At 38.9% G+C, this 13,325-nt stretch overlaps 1 protein-coding gene across 2 annotated transcripts in view; it reads right to left on the bottom strand.

Annotated features, from left to right (window-relative positions):
• Positions 1-13,040, bottom strand: part of MATN2 (matrilin 2) — a 210,364-nt gene extending 197,324 nt beyond the window's left edge. The window contains exon 1 of one of the 2 annotated variants that reach the window (XM_074200464.1): positions 12,822-13,040. The gene's annotated coding sequence lies outside the window, so the exon portion shown is untranslated. The remainder of the gene's footprint in view (positions 1-12,821) is intronic. The other variant, XM_074200463.1, reaches the window with a different exon arrangement.
• Positions 13,041-13,325: the final 285 nt, after the last annotated feature.

The raw sequence follows: 13,325 nt of genomic DNA, 5'->3' as shown, positions 1-13,325 counted from the left end.
ATCTATCTATCTATCTATCTATCTATCTATCTATCTATCTATCTATCTACTCAACAAGCCTACAAAAGAACTAGTGGAATTGGGAAGATGCGATTTACTTGAGACCGACCCTACAAGCTTCAGTTTGCCATTCATATTAATCTGAATAAAAAATCAAAACAGGTAAGTGAAGTCAACTCTTGTCTTCTGTCTTTAATTAGTATCCTAAATTCTTGCCTTCGTTATGTATGACTTCCAACTGCAAAACCACTGTGCTTTGTTTAGTTTACCTATCAGCCAAAAAACTTCCCAATTTCTCTTACTTAAAACTGTGGAAAGAGATGGGGGAAGAATCTTAAGTGAAAAACTGAATTCACATGTGATTCTTATCTACATTTTAAAGAAGATCTGAGTAGGTCTACATTTTAAAGCAGATCCTTGGTAGCATTTTTGCACTAGTTCATGTTAGTATTTGAAAGTAACAAAAACATTTTATTTTTAAAATATACTACAGTTTACAGAATCCTAGTATCATAGATTTAAGACTGGAAAGTATCAGATAGATCCCTCAGTCCAAAGACTCCCTCATATAACAGATGAGGAACTTAAGATTCAGAGAAAATTAAATGATTTCCCCAGAGTTAAACAGCTGGTAAGTGGCAAAGTCCAATTCAAACTCAGCTCCTCTGACTCCAATTCAGTACTTTATCCACAATTCAGAGATTTAAGTATAAAAGGACCTTGTCTGGCAAAAGTTGCATATAGAAAATTCTGACAAGATTCCTTAGGTTTAACTTTTTCCTCTCTTTATCACAAGCTTGCCTCGGCAATTGTTTATCTGACTTCTTGAAAAATAGAGAAAATCATGGTGGGCTGCTATCTTTTATTATGTGAATAAATCCTGCTTTTCAGGGGGTAAATCTGCTTTAATTTGTCCTTTTCCTCTTCTTAAATCTGCTGTTGATATTCAAGTCGCTGTAACATTAATCTCCTTACAGCTTTTAATGCTATAATTATTTGTTATCATTGTCTAGATGTAGCTTATTCTATTATAGTTTTCCTTCCTGGTGTCCAAGAAATACTCATTGCGATGCTCATTCATTTCAAAATATATTCCACATGTTCTCAGGCTCAAGTCTGTTTTTTTACATTTCCATTTAAGATGAAATCTATATTCAAGTTACTTGATAGTATGTGTGGCCAACATATTTTTAGGATGATGGTCAATTATCACTTACTAAAACAGATCCCACTGCACATGTTCCGCATCTTCTAAGCATTTCAAGAATTGCTGGAAGTTTTTTAAGTCAGTTTCTAACAAAAATAGCATCCCTTCATTTATACATTCATCCATCCATCCATCCATTCATCCATTCAACAAGCATTTAAGGAAGTGTCTTTTAAGTACAAGATTGTGTAGAAGGTATTTCTATACAAAAATAAAAGGAAACATTCCCTGACCTCAGGAAGCTTATATTCCATTGGTGGGAGGAAGGGAGATACATATAGAATACAATATAAATATAGATAAATAAATACAAAAATCTATATAAAGTGACTTCTAGGAGAAGAGAAGATAAAAATATAATTTGGTAATCTTAAAGAATTTGTGCTATAAGTAAACTGTTGTTCAGTAATTTTACCAACTTTTCATTGCCCCATTTGGGAGTTTTGTGGTAGAGATAATGGAATGGTTTGCCATTTCTTTCTCCAGTTCATTTTACAGTTGAGGAAATTGAGGCAAATAGAATTAAGTGACTTTCCCAGGGTCACATAGCTAGTTAAAGCCTGAGGCCAGATTTGAACTTGGGAAGATGAGTCTTCTTGATTTCAGACTGGACAATATCTGTGTTATCTAGACTCATCATAAAGGAACTGAGAGGACATTTGATTCAAGTTCATTAATTTTACAGATTAAGTAGCTAAGGTCCAGAGGGGTTAAGAAACCTTAAGGTTTCTTTGACTCTAAAACCAGTGATCTACTCTCTATCTCAAGCTGTCCATGGATTAGAAATAGCAAAACACCCTATTGCAATTGAGATCTCAACACAAAGTGTTTGGAAAGTCTACTTAATCATTTTCTTCTCCACTGAATTACTACTCTATTGCTTTTTAAATTTTTTTTTCTTTTGCAAGGCAATGGTGTTAAGTGACTTGCCCAAGGTCGCAGCTAGGTTATTATTAAGTGTCTGAGCTGCATTTGAACTCAGGTCCTCCTGACTGCAGGGCTGCTGCTCTATCCATTGTGCCACCTAGCTGTCCCCCTACTCTGATGTTCATGACGTAGAGATGGCTCTGGGTTCTAGAAGGCTATGGAGAAATGAAAAAAAATTAGAGAAAAAGTAATCATGAATGTTTACTCTAGGCTAACCCCAAGACTCTTTCAGTAGAACCTATGATCTGCCAGGTTTTGCCAAGCTAAAAAAAAAGAAATTAAAAACTTGAATAATAAAGCTAGCATTTATACAAGGCTTACTCACTATGGTACCTGCTACTGTGCTTAACAATTATCATCTCATTTGATCCTTACAACAACCCTGGAGGTTGGCATTATTATTAACATCATTTTATAGAAGAGGATAATAGAGATTAAGTGACTTGCCCAGGGTCACACAGCTAGTAAGAGTCTGGGGATAGATTTTAACTCCTCTTTATGACTAGTGTCCTGGCATCAACTGTTACCTAGTTGTGTACAAGCTCAGTGATGGATTGTGAGTAGTTGTTGGGGAAATCATCCTAGTGAAAACTATCACCAAGTTGACCACTCAGGGATGTCAAATCTTCAACCATAGACTATTTCAAAAATAGATGAATAGAAAATGGAAATCCATTTCTTTGAAGGAAACATGCTGATAAAATCAGGAATTTCCAAAGTATTGAAGAACCCATGCTCTTTTAGAATTCATCCCCAGGTAAGGAAAGCAGAGAGGAACAGATAGGAAAAAAAGGGGAAAAAAAGAAATTTATATGATAAGTTTATGATATATTTTAAAGAAATAGCAAGTTTTATATATATATGTATATATATATAATAAATTTTCAGTTTTATGTGCAGTCATCTTAATTTTTATTATACTATGTTATGGAAATGCAAACAAATTTTTAAAAAATGGAATTCACAGAGTCCTTCAGAGCTCAGTTCAAGCTGAATACAACCTCCTACATAAAGCCTTTCCTGATTTCTTAATTTTCTAGTGCCTCCTCCACTGCCCAAATTACTTTGCATTTCCTTAGATCTGTAAATAGTATCTTCTTCAGCAGAATACATGATGTTTATAAGGCAAAGATTATTTGATTTTTGTCCTTATATCTCCATCACTTATCATAGTAAACACAGTAGGTGTTTAATAAATGCCTATTGCTTGATCGATATTTTTGAAAGTTATAAAAAGTACTAATAATGTTGGTCTTGATTTAATCAAGATGAAAAAAGAAAGTGTAAAATTATGTATGGAATGGTTAGAAAGTTTAATTTTGTGATTATAGGATTTCTTAAATTTTATTAATGAGGAAAGTGAAGGTCAGAGAAGTTAAATAGTGTTCTCAAGATCACACAAGTAGTAATTAAAATGGCTAAGATTCAAAATCTAATTTCTCCAATTCCAAATACAGTAATCTGTGCAGTACACCATGCTGTATGATGTCGGTTCCTTTCTGTATCATGGATACAGATTGTAGACCAGAGACATATCAAAGTCAGTGGAGATAAGGATTCATTTATTATTATTTTTGTATTTGGTTGCTTTCTTTTTTTTTTTTTTAATATTTTTCAAGGCAATGGGGTTAAGTAGCTTGCCCAAGGCCACATGGCTAGGTAATTATTAAGTGTATGAGGTCAGATTTGAACCCAGATACTCCTAACTCCAAGGCTGGTGCTCTATTCACTGGGCCACCTAGCTGCCCCTATTTGGTTACTTTCAATCCAATCCAATAAACATTTTTAAGTACCCATTATATGACAAGACACTGTGCTAAATGTTGGGGATATAATTATTAAAAAAAAAAACCTGACAGTTCCTGACTTCAAGGAGTTTACAATCTCATGCAGTAAAACAACACACAAAAGGAGTTAAGTTAGGGTGGGTGAAGACCAGAGGATACCCAGTTCTGTGAAATGGAAACCAGGCAGGGCCATCCATGCAGAATGAAGCGAACCAAATAGTGCAGATTCTGTCCTCCATAAAAGAAGGCAATGAGAGGAGATTATTTTATTCTTAGCAATTCATAGTTGCCAAACAAAGTCTCTTAGGATCATTTCCCCATTATTTGCACCTTCAGGAGACCAGTAGGTCTTTCTCAATGACTTCTTAGTGTGCTTATTCAGCAACTTACCTCATTATCTCTTATCCCTATCACGTGAATTGGATTCATGGCAGAAGAAATTCTACATTTTCTGGTGCAACACTTTCCATTGGCACCAAGCTAGGCCACATTAGGAGAAGGGAAGAAAAACAGTGATATATATACAATCCTTCTTTCCTATATACATTAAAATTTCTCCAGGAATTTTTTTCCAGGGCAAAGTGGAAATTGTTCTGACTTTGGCATAAGAGGAACTGTGATAAAATCCTGCCTTTAATGCTCATTACTTGGGCAAATTACTTAATCTCCTGGTATCTAAAGTTTCCTCATCTATGAAATGAGACAATTAGCATTATTGATCAGAGAAATGCAAATTAAAACAACTCTGAGGTACCACCTCACATTTATCAGATCAGATAAATATTGGAGTGGACGTGGGAAGACTGGGACACTGATGGACTGTTGGTGGAGTTGTGAACTGATCCACCCATTCTGGAGAACAATTTAGAACTATGCCCAAAGGACTATAAAACTGTGCATGTCAGCAATATCAATACAAGACTTGTAACAGAAGAAATCATAAAAAAGGGGAAGAAACCCACATGTAAAATAATATTTATAGCAGACCTTTATATAGTGTCAAAGAATTGGAATTGAAGGGATGCTCAACAATTGGGGAATGGCTGAACAAGTTATGGTATATGATTGTTATGGAATACTATTATTCAGTAAGAAATCATGAAAGGCCTGACTTCAGAAAAGCCTGGAAAGACTTGCATGAACTGATGCTGAGTGAAGTGAGTAGAATCAAGAGAACACTGCACACATTAACGGCAATTGTGAGATGATCAGCTGTGATAGATAAAGCTCCTCTCAGCTAATCAGTGATCAAGGACAATGCCATCCGCATCTAGAGAAAAACTTATAGATTCTGAATGTAGAGTCAAGAATACTATGTTCACTTTTAAAGATTGATTTTATTTTTTTTTTCTTGTGCTTTTTTCCCTTTTGTTCTGATTCTTTCACAACATGACCAATATGGGAATATGTTAACATGATAGTGTGTGTGTGTGTGTGTGTGTGTGTGTGTGTGTGTGTATTATATATATAATATATATATAACCTATAACAGATTATCTGTTGTCAGGGGAAAGAGGGAGGGAAGGGAGGGAGGCAGAAAAATGTGGAGCTCAAAATCTTACCAAAAAAGCAATAGAGGTTAAGTAAAAGTCACACAGCTAAAGTAATTATTAAGTATCTGAGGTTGAATTTGAACTCAGATTCTTTTGACTCCAGGTCTTCTCATCTATTCACTGTGTCACCTCTGGTTCATCCTTTGGGTGCTGCTGAACAAGCAACTCTATTACTCTTTGACTTGCACCATCTGAATAACTCTGATTTTCCTCTCTGAGTAAGATGCTACACAGGAATTCTGAGGATGATTCTCTTTTTCCACAAAGCATGATGCATCAGGAAATTCTCTTCTAAGAGGTCCAATCCCTGAACTCTCGAACTCGAAAATTCTTGAACTGGGGCTGAGAAACATGCACATGACGTGTTTCAGTGGGAAATCTCTCAGCGATCCAGTTGCTGATCTCTTGAGCTGGTGCTGTCCAGTAAATCTCCCTTTTTTCTGGCTAGAAGATTAGATTCCAGGATTACAGTGCCTCGGGAATTCAAAATTTCCACTCTTCTCCACAGGAGGCTGGATTTCAGGAACGTTATACAAGAACTACACTCTTAGGCTAAATGTAAGTACGTATCAATCTTTGCCATGGACTTCGGCCACAAAACTGCCATCACTTTGTACTGTCCCTAGGATGCCTCCAAAGGTCCATCCCTTCCACTCAAGTCATCTAGACCACCATCAAATTGAACAGAGACTCTGCTGAGCAATTCTCTTATAAATGTATAATATACAGCTTCGACAGGAAGCCTTCTCTAACCCTACTTAATTCCAGTGTTTTCCCTCCTTTGATTATTTCCTATTTATCCAGTATATAGCTTGGTTTGTATATATTCGTTTGCATGTTTTTAGATTTTTAGACTGTAAGTTCCCTGAGGGCAGGTACTGTCTTTGACTCGTTTTATATATCTCTAGTGCTGAACACCATGTAGTTTAGCATGTTTATTAATTGATTGATTGATGTCATTTCAATATCTATTTTTGATATAGCTTTGTATAATGGCTCATCATTGAAAGAATGGCATGATAATAAACATTTTTAAGCACTTACAGGTGACAGGCACTCTCAGTATAACTATAAGAGAAACATGAGTCCCTACCCTCAGAAAGTTTACATTCTAACTGCAGTACTAGTGGGATGCGACATTTGAGAAGGCTCCTTTGCCATGGCAAAGAATAACTAGGTGGTTCAATGGATAGAGCACCAGGCCTAGAGTCAAGAAGATCTAAGTTCAAATTTGACCTCAGATACTTACTAGCTCTGTGACCCTGGACAAGTCACTTAACTCTACTTCAGTTTCCTCATCTATAAAAAGAGCTAGAAAAGAAAATGGTAAACCATTCCAGTAACTTTGCCAAGAAAATCCCAAACAGGGTCACAAAGAAACACAACTGAAACAACGGAACAACAACCTTTGCCAAACCAGTATATAAAAAGAAAGGGTTGCTTAGTGACACAGTGGATAGAGTCCTGGGCTTCAAATCACTAAGATTCATCTTCATGAGTTCAAAACCAACCAGACACTTTGACCTGGACAAATCACTTAACCCTATTTATCTCAGGTTAAAATGAACTGGAGCAAACTCTTCAGTATCTTTGCCAAGTTGGGGATGGCTAGGTGGTGCAGTGGATAGAACACCGGCCCTGGAGTCAGGAGGACCTGAGTTCAAATCTGGCCTCAGACACTTAATAAAGTCACTTAACCCCATTGCCTTGCCAAAAAAACTAAAATAAATAAATAAATAAAAGGTATCTTTGCCAAGTCAACCGGTTCCAAAGGAGATCACAAAGGATGGGACACTACTGAAACAAATGAACAACAAAAATGAGGAGAAAATTTTACTATAAAAACATATAGTAATTCAGTTTGAATACAGTTCATTGATCTTTGAGGAGTGTGAATACAGAACTGAAGTTTAGGAAGATTTCAACTTCACCTGTAAAGGGCAGAATCAAAGAAAGTCAGAGTTGAAATGGAACATAGGAGCCATTTTATCCCACCTTCTAATTTTAAAAAAGAAGAAACTGAGCCACACAAAACAAGATGCCTTTACAATCCCTACCAGTTCTAAATCTATGATTCTATGGCCCATCTATATGTCAAAGATTTGTAATATTAGCTTCTGTTTATATAACACTTTAAATAAATTTAAACAAAGCTCTTTATACAGCTTATTTGATCCTCATAACAGCCACGTAAAGTAGAAAGGACAAATATTATTATTCCAGTTTAACCAAGAAACTAGAGTTCAGAGAAGGTGAGTGATTTGCCTCAGGTGACACAGTCAGGAGCTAGGGTGTGAAACTAGGTCTTCTAATTTCATCTACAATAATCTTTCCTCTATAATAACTCCCTGCTTCACAATTATCATGTCCATTTTATAAGTGAGAAAAATAAGGCTCTGAAAGGTCAACAACACACAATCAGAAAATAGTAGAGTTCAGACCCCAAACCAGGTTTTTTAATTCAAAATCCAGGGTTTGTCCCATTAAACTATTGTGCCAACCATTAAATGGGCAAATCACTTCCCATCTCTGCCCCTCAGTTTTCTCACTTGTAAAACGAGAGCTGGACTAAATCAGAGTTTCTTAACTTGGAGTCCATGAACTGGGTTTTCTTTTTAATATTTGACAACATTATTTAAATATATTTGGTTTCTTTGGGAATCTATGTATTTTAATTAATTAAGCATTATTCTGAGAAGAAACTGAAATCAGTTTGACTTTCCTTAAATTCTATTCCAGTATCTAACCTCTTTGGGACTCAGTTTCTTCATCTGTAAAAGGGAAGTGTTGGATTAGATCATAGTTTTAGGGCTTAGAAGAGTTCTTGAAGTCTTTATACCTCCAAATAACAATCTTCGGAAGAGACCTTAAGAGACCTTTTATCCATAGTCTCTCATTTTACAGTTAATTAAACAGTGAGACCCAGAAAGGTTGAGTGACTTGCCCCAAGATCAGTCACATGATCAGTAAGTGACAGAATAAAGATTTGTACCCAGGTTTTCTGACTTTAAATTCATGCTGTTTCCTAGATAATCCTCCTGATTTTGAGTAGCAAATGATTGGCAAATCAGGTACTAACACTAATAATAAGTGGTATTTAATGAACTGATGCTGAGTGAGATGAGCAGAACCACAAGAATATCATAACAGAGGGTGATGATCAACCTCAATGACTTGCTCATTCCATCAGTGCAATAAGCAGGGACAATTTTAGGGTATCTGCAAGGAGAATACCATCTGTATCTAAAGAAAGAACTGTGGAATTTAAACGAAGATCATAGACATTTACTTTCAATTTTATTTTATTTTTTTTTAGGTTTTTGCAAGGCAAATGGGGTTAAGTGGCTTGCCCAAGGACACACAGCTAGGTAATTATTAAGTGTCTGAGGCCGGATTTGAACTTAGGTATTCCTGACTCCAGGGCCGGTGCTCTATCCACTGCACCACCTAGCCGCCCCTTACCTTCAATTTTAAAAAAAAGTTGTCTTATGTACTATGTAATTTTGCTATTTCTTATGTTTTATTTTTTTTCCTCAAGGATATGATTTTTCTCTCAACACATTCAATTTGATCAATGTATAGCATGGAGACAATGTAAAGATTATCAAACTGCCTTCTGTGGAGGGAAAAGGAAGGGAGATTGGGGAAAAAATTGTAAAATTCTAAACATTACAAAAATGATAGGTAGAAACTACTATTGTATATATACAATTGAAAACAAAATATTTATATTAAAAAAAGAAGTATTTATATTTTAAACATAAAGAAGTGGAGGAAATGCTAAATTTCAGAGGTTAGGCAAAATAAAGATGTACTTTTTTTTTAGGTTTTTTGCAAGGCAAACAGGGTTAAGTGGTTTGCCCAAGGCCACACAGCTAGGTAATTATTAAGTGTCTGAGACCAGATTTGAACCCAGGTACTCCTGACTCCAGGGCCGGTGCTTTATCTACTCGGCCACCTAGCCACCCTGAGATGTACTTTTTTTTAGTACACAGTACCTACTATATACTAGGACCTGTACTAAATATTTTTACATTATTTCATTCGATCCTCAAAATAAACTTGGGAAGGAGGTGCTATTGTTGTGCTCATTTTTCAGTGAAGAAAACTGAAGCAGAGATTAAACAATTAGAATCCACTCTCTTAACTCCCTTCCTAGTGAATTTTTCTATTACATTTGGAGTTCCTAATGGTGTACAAGGTGATACTTCTTTTGAAATAAAAATATGCATTGCTAAATTAGAATCAGAAGATATGCCTGGGGCTACTAACAAGTCCTAGCCCTCCTTCCTAAATGGTTCTAATCTATATCTTGCTGCTGGATTCAGATGACTCTGGAGGAAAGAGTGATGCTGATGACTTTGCATACTGCCTTACTTAAATAGAAGTCATTTCAAGTCATGGCATCACCCTCCTGAGGTCATTGGTCCTCTCTGAAAGCAGAGCAATAACAAGAACATCACCCTGAGCAAGTCAATGTGAGAGTTGGAAAGGACCCTAGGAAAATCATCTAGTTTGGTCAAATCTTTTCACAAATGTGTAAACTGAGACCCTGAAAAAGTTGGACTTACTGTATGTATCATAGATAAGACTAAAAGTCTTGTCTCCCAAGTAGTAAATTACATTAAATTTCTGCTCCCATGACTATCATAGTATATCACATTTAATAATTTTTTTCATCCAGGGCAGCTAGGTGGTGTAGTGGATAGAGCACCCACCCTGGATTCAGGAGGACCTGATTTCAAATCTGACCTCAGACACTTAATGATTACCTTGGGCAAGTCATTTAACCCCATTGCCTTGTAAAAACCTTTAAAAAATAATTTTATCATCCTAATTCCTTCTTTCTGCCCTTGAAACTATTTGGGAATCTGACTGCTAAATAACTTCTCTTAAAAAAATCAGACTGAGGAAATATCATTTTGGTGTGTGCTGAATTAAATAATAAAATTATTTTAAATAAAATACAATAACATTTTAAAATAAATTTGTTTTCAATAAAATTCAATGAAATTGATTCAATCCACTAAGGGAACTCCTTCTTAAAGAAGAAAGATCACTAGGAGACATGGGCTCCATTTATAATTCTGTCACTCTCTTGTCATATGACTCTAGAAAAGTCATTTATTCTCTATAGACCTTAGTTTCCCTACCTATAAAGACAGAGCTAGATGGTTTCTGAGGTCTCTTTCAGATCTATGATTTTATGATTTTTTACTTTAAGATTTGTCAAAGGAAAGATTAAAAATGATGACTCTACCAGAAACACACAGGTATGTTTTTGTAAATAGTGTAACAGATAATTCCCTTGGTTGGTGACTGGGCTGGAGATGAAGGACTATCTGAAGGTGATTCATAAAAATGGGACCTCATCATTTTGATTAAAGATTTAGGGGTATTGCCATTAGGATCTCTTAAACCAGTATTCCTACTCTGAGATCCACAGGTCAATGAAGAGATTTCAGGAAGTCAAAGAACCTGAGTGGGATATGTGTGTGTGTGTGTGTGTGTGTGTGTGTGTGTGTGTGTGTGTGTGTGTGTACACATACATACACATACACACAGTCTTTATTTTTTCCCTAACCTCTGAAATTTAGCGTTTTCTTCAGTTCTTCAAAAACACACACAAACACCCATGGATCAGGCAGATTAAAACTCAGGTTCTCCAAATGAAATCTTGGGCCCTGGAGAAGGAAATTCTAATAAACTAGGGATGCTGCTAAAGGTAAAGAGTATACTAGGAAGCACAGCTTGGGAAAGGAAGAAATATTTTGAAGGAAGAATCTGAGAACCTGATAATTGCTTAAGAAAAGAAGTAACACTTGAAAAGCTTTCTTTTCACTCCCTCCCCTACCATCCTCAAATTGATGACCTCCCAGTTCCTTAACATCTGAGTTCCATCATAGGGTAAAAGGAAAGCATTTGCTTTTTCTAATTATTTGCAGTAATTTCTTCTGCACGTACTGATAATGGAGGGTTATATATTGAAGGCAACTAGAATGTGGAGTTAATAGAGTGCCAGATCTGGAGTTAGGAAAACCTGAGTTTGAATCCTGCTTCCGATCCTGGGCAAGTCATTCAATTTCTCTCCAGCTCAGTTTCCTCATCTGTAAAATCTGGATAATTTAATCACCCACTTTCCAAGGTCGTTGTAAGGACCAAAGGAATTAATATATACAAAGCTCTCTGCAAAGTTAGCTACATAAATGTAAATTATTATGGTCCCTTTTGCTCAGCCACAGAAAACTAGAAAGCCCCGTTGGTGTAAATCTGTATTTGCCTAGTTTAACTGCATTTAAAAGTAGCTAGATTGTTACAAGAGCACTCTACCAAGAAGGTGTCGAGGCAACCCTGGGTTCTTAGAAGACAATTGGCAACTTTGAACATTCTGCAAAGGCTTGGCGATTGTATTGTTTTGTCTGGTAGAGGACGATCAGGGTAACTAAATCCCGCAAAGCTCATCAGCAGAAGTCTGAGATCCGAGCGCCAATCTTTTTGACCAGAGCCACTAACAGAAGGAAGGACTCGGTCCACGCCGATAAACACATCAGGTTCTGGAAGTTTTGAAGCAGACTAGAGGAACCCGTCACTTTCTCCATGCCCTCGGTCAGATACAGAGACCTCTTTAGAGGTAAAAATCACCTTAAGACTCGTCCATCTCATCCTCTAATCTGAAAAGTCTGAAGTCCTCACCGAATTTTCTTTCCCCCAAACTCTCCCGAATCTAAATAGGTGAAAAGTAATTCCGACTGAAGAAAGTGAAAGCTCAAATCCGGTCAGTAGGGCTCTGAGAAAAGCCCCCCCCCCCCCCCAACCTTTTGCTCTACTCACTCCATCCCTAATAGCTTCCAAGGGGAAAGAATTCTTTATTAATCACTTCGAGGTCCCCCAGCCGGCGGTCAATTAATCATAAACCAAGGGCGGCGGGCTGCGGACTCTGCACCTTTCCATTTCCCACAGTCTCGGGGAGGCGATCCAGGAGCCGGCTGCCGCTGGGAAGCCCCCGAGGATGGGAGAAGCCTTCCCCGGGCCCGCAGGGCTTCGGGAGCGCCCACCACCACCCCCGGCTGAGGGGCTGCGGGCTCCCGCGGCTCCCGGGGCAGGCGTTGCCTCCACCGCGCCGCTTCTCACCTTCTGGGAGGGAGGACGAGCCGCGCGTGTGTTCGCGGCCGGCCCCGGGCCAGCCCTGGAGCCCGCAGGGATGCGCGCGGGGCGCGCGGAGCGGGGTGGCAGCGCCTGGAGGCGGACACCGCCCCTCGGCCCCAGCTCTCGGCTTCGCCGGCCCCCTGGCCCGGCCGCCCCGGACCGCTGCGCACAGCCGTCCCGGGGACGGGGAGACCCGCTCACCTGCAGCCGGGGTGGACAGGCAGCCGACGGCGAGGCGAGGCCAGGCGCGGCCACGTCTTCCTCCTCCTCGGGTTCCCAAAGAGCAGGCGGCTCCTCTCCTGGGAACGCCGGAGACCAGGGAACCGTGCCACTGCCGCCGCCGCTGTCTCCTCCTTCCCTCCCTCCTCCAAGTCCCATCCCAGAGCGTTCCCTTCTCCTGCTGCTTGGGCTGCTTCTGCTCACGGGCGGGCTGAGGGGCGGGATGGGGAAGGAGGGGAGGAGGCGGTCTGGAAAAAAGGGTCGGGGGGAGTGACTGAGGGAGGGGGGCTCCTGTTGGGGATGAGATGGGGAGTTAGGGAAAGCCAGCTGAAAGGCGTGACTTCGGGGCCCAACGCAGCCTTCATTGGCGGGGGCTTCAAATCACCTTTCATGCCCCCCCCCCCCCAGACTGTATCGTGGGTTCGGAGCCAACAACTCAGCACCAGAACAAGAGAGGAGCTGTTGGGATGGAGGAGGCATCCCCAC

This window comes from Macrotis lagotis, chromosome X (assembly GCF_037893015.1).
Source record: "Macrotis lagotis isolate mMagLag1 chromosome X, bilby.v1.9.chrom.fasta, whole genome shotgun sequence".
Classification (NCBI taxonomy): Eukaryota; Metazoa; Chordata; class Mammalia; order Peramelemorphia; family Peramelidae; genus Macrotis; species Macrotis lagotis.
The sequence above is the reverse complement of the archived record's forward strand: the minus strand, read 5'-3'. Positions and strand labels throughout refer to the sequence as shown.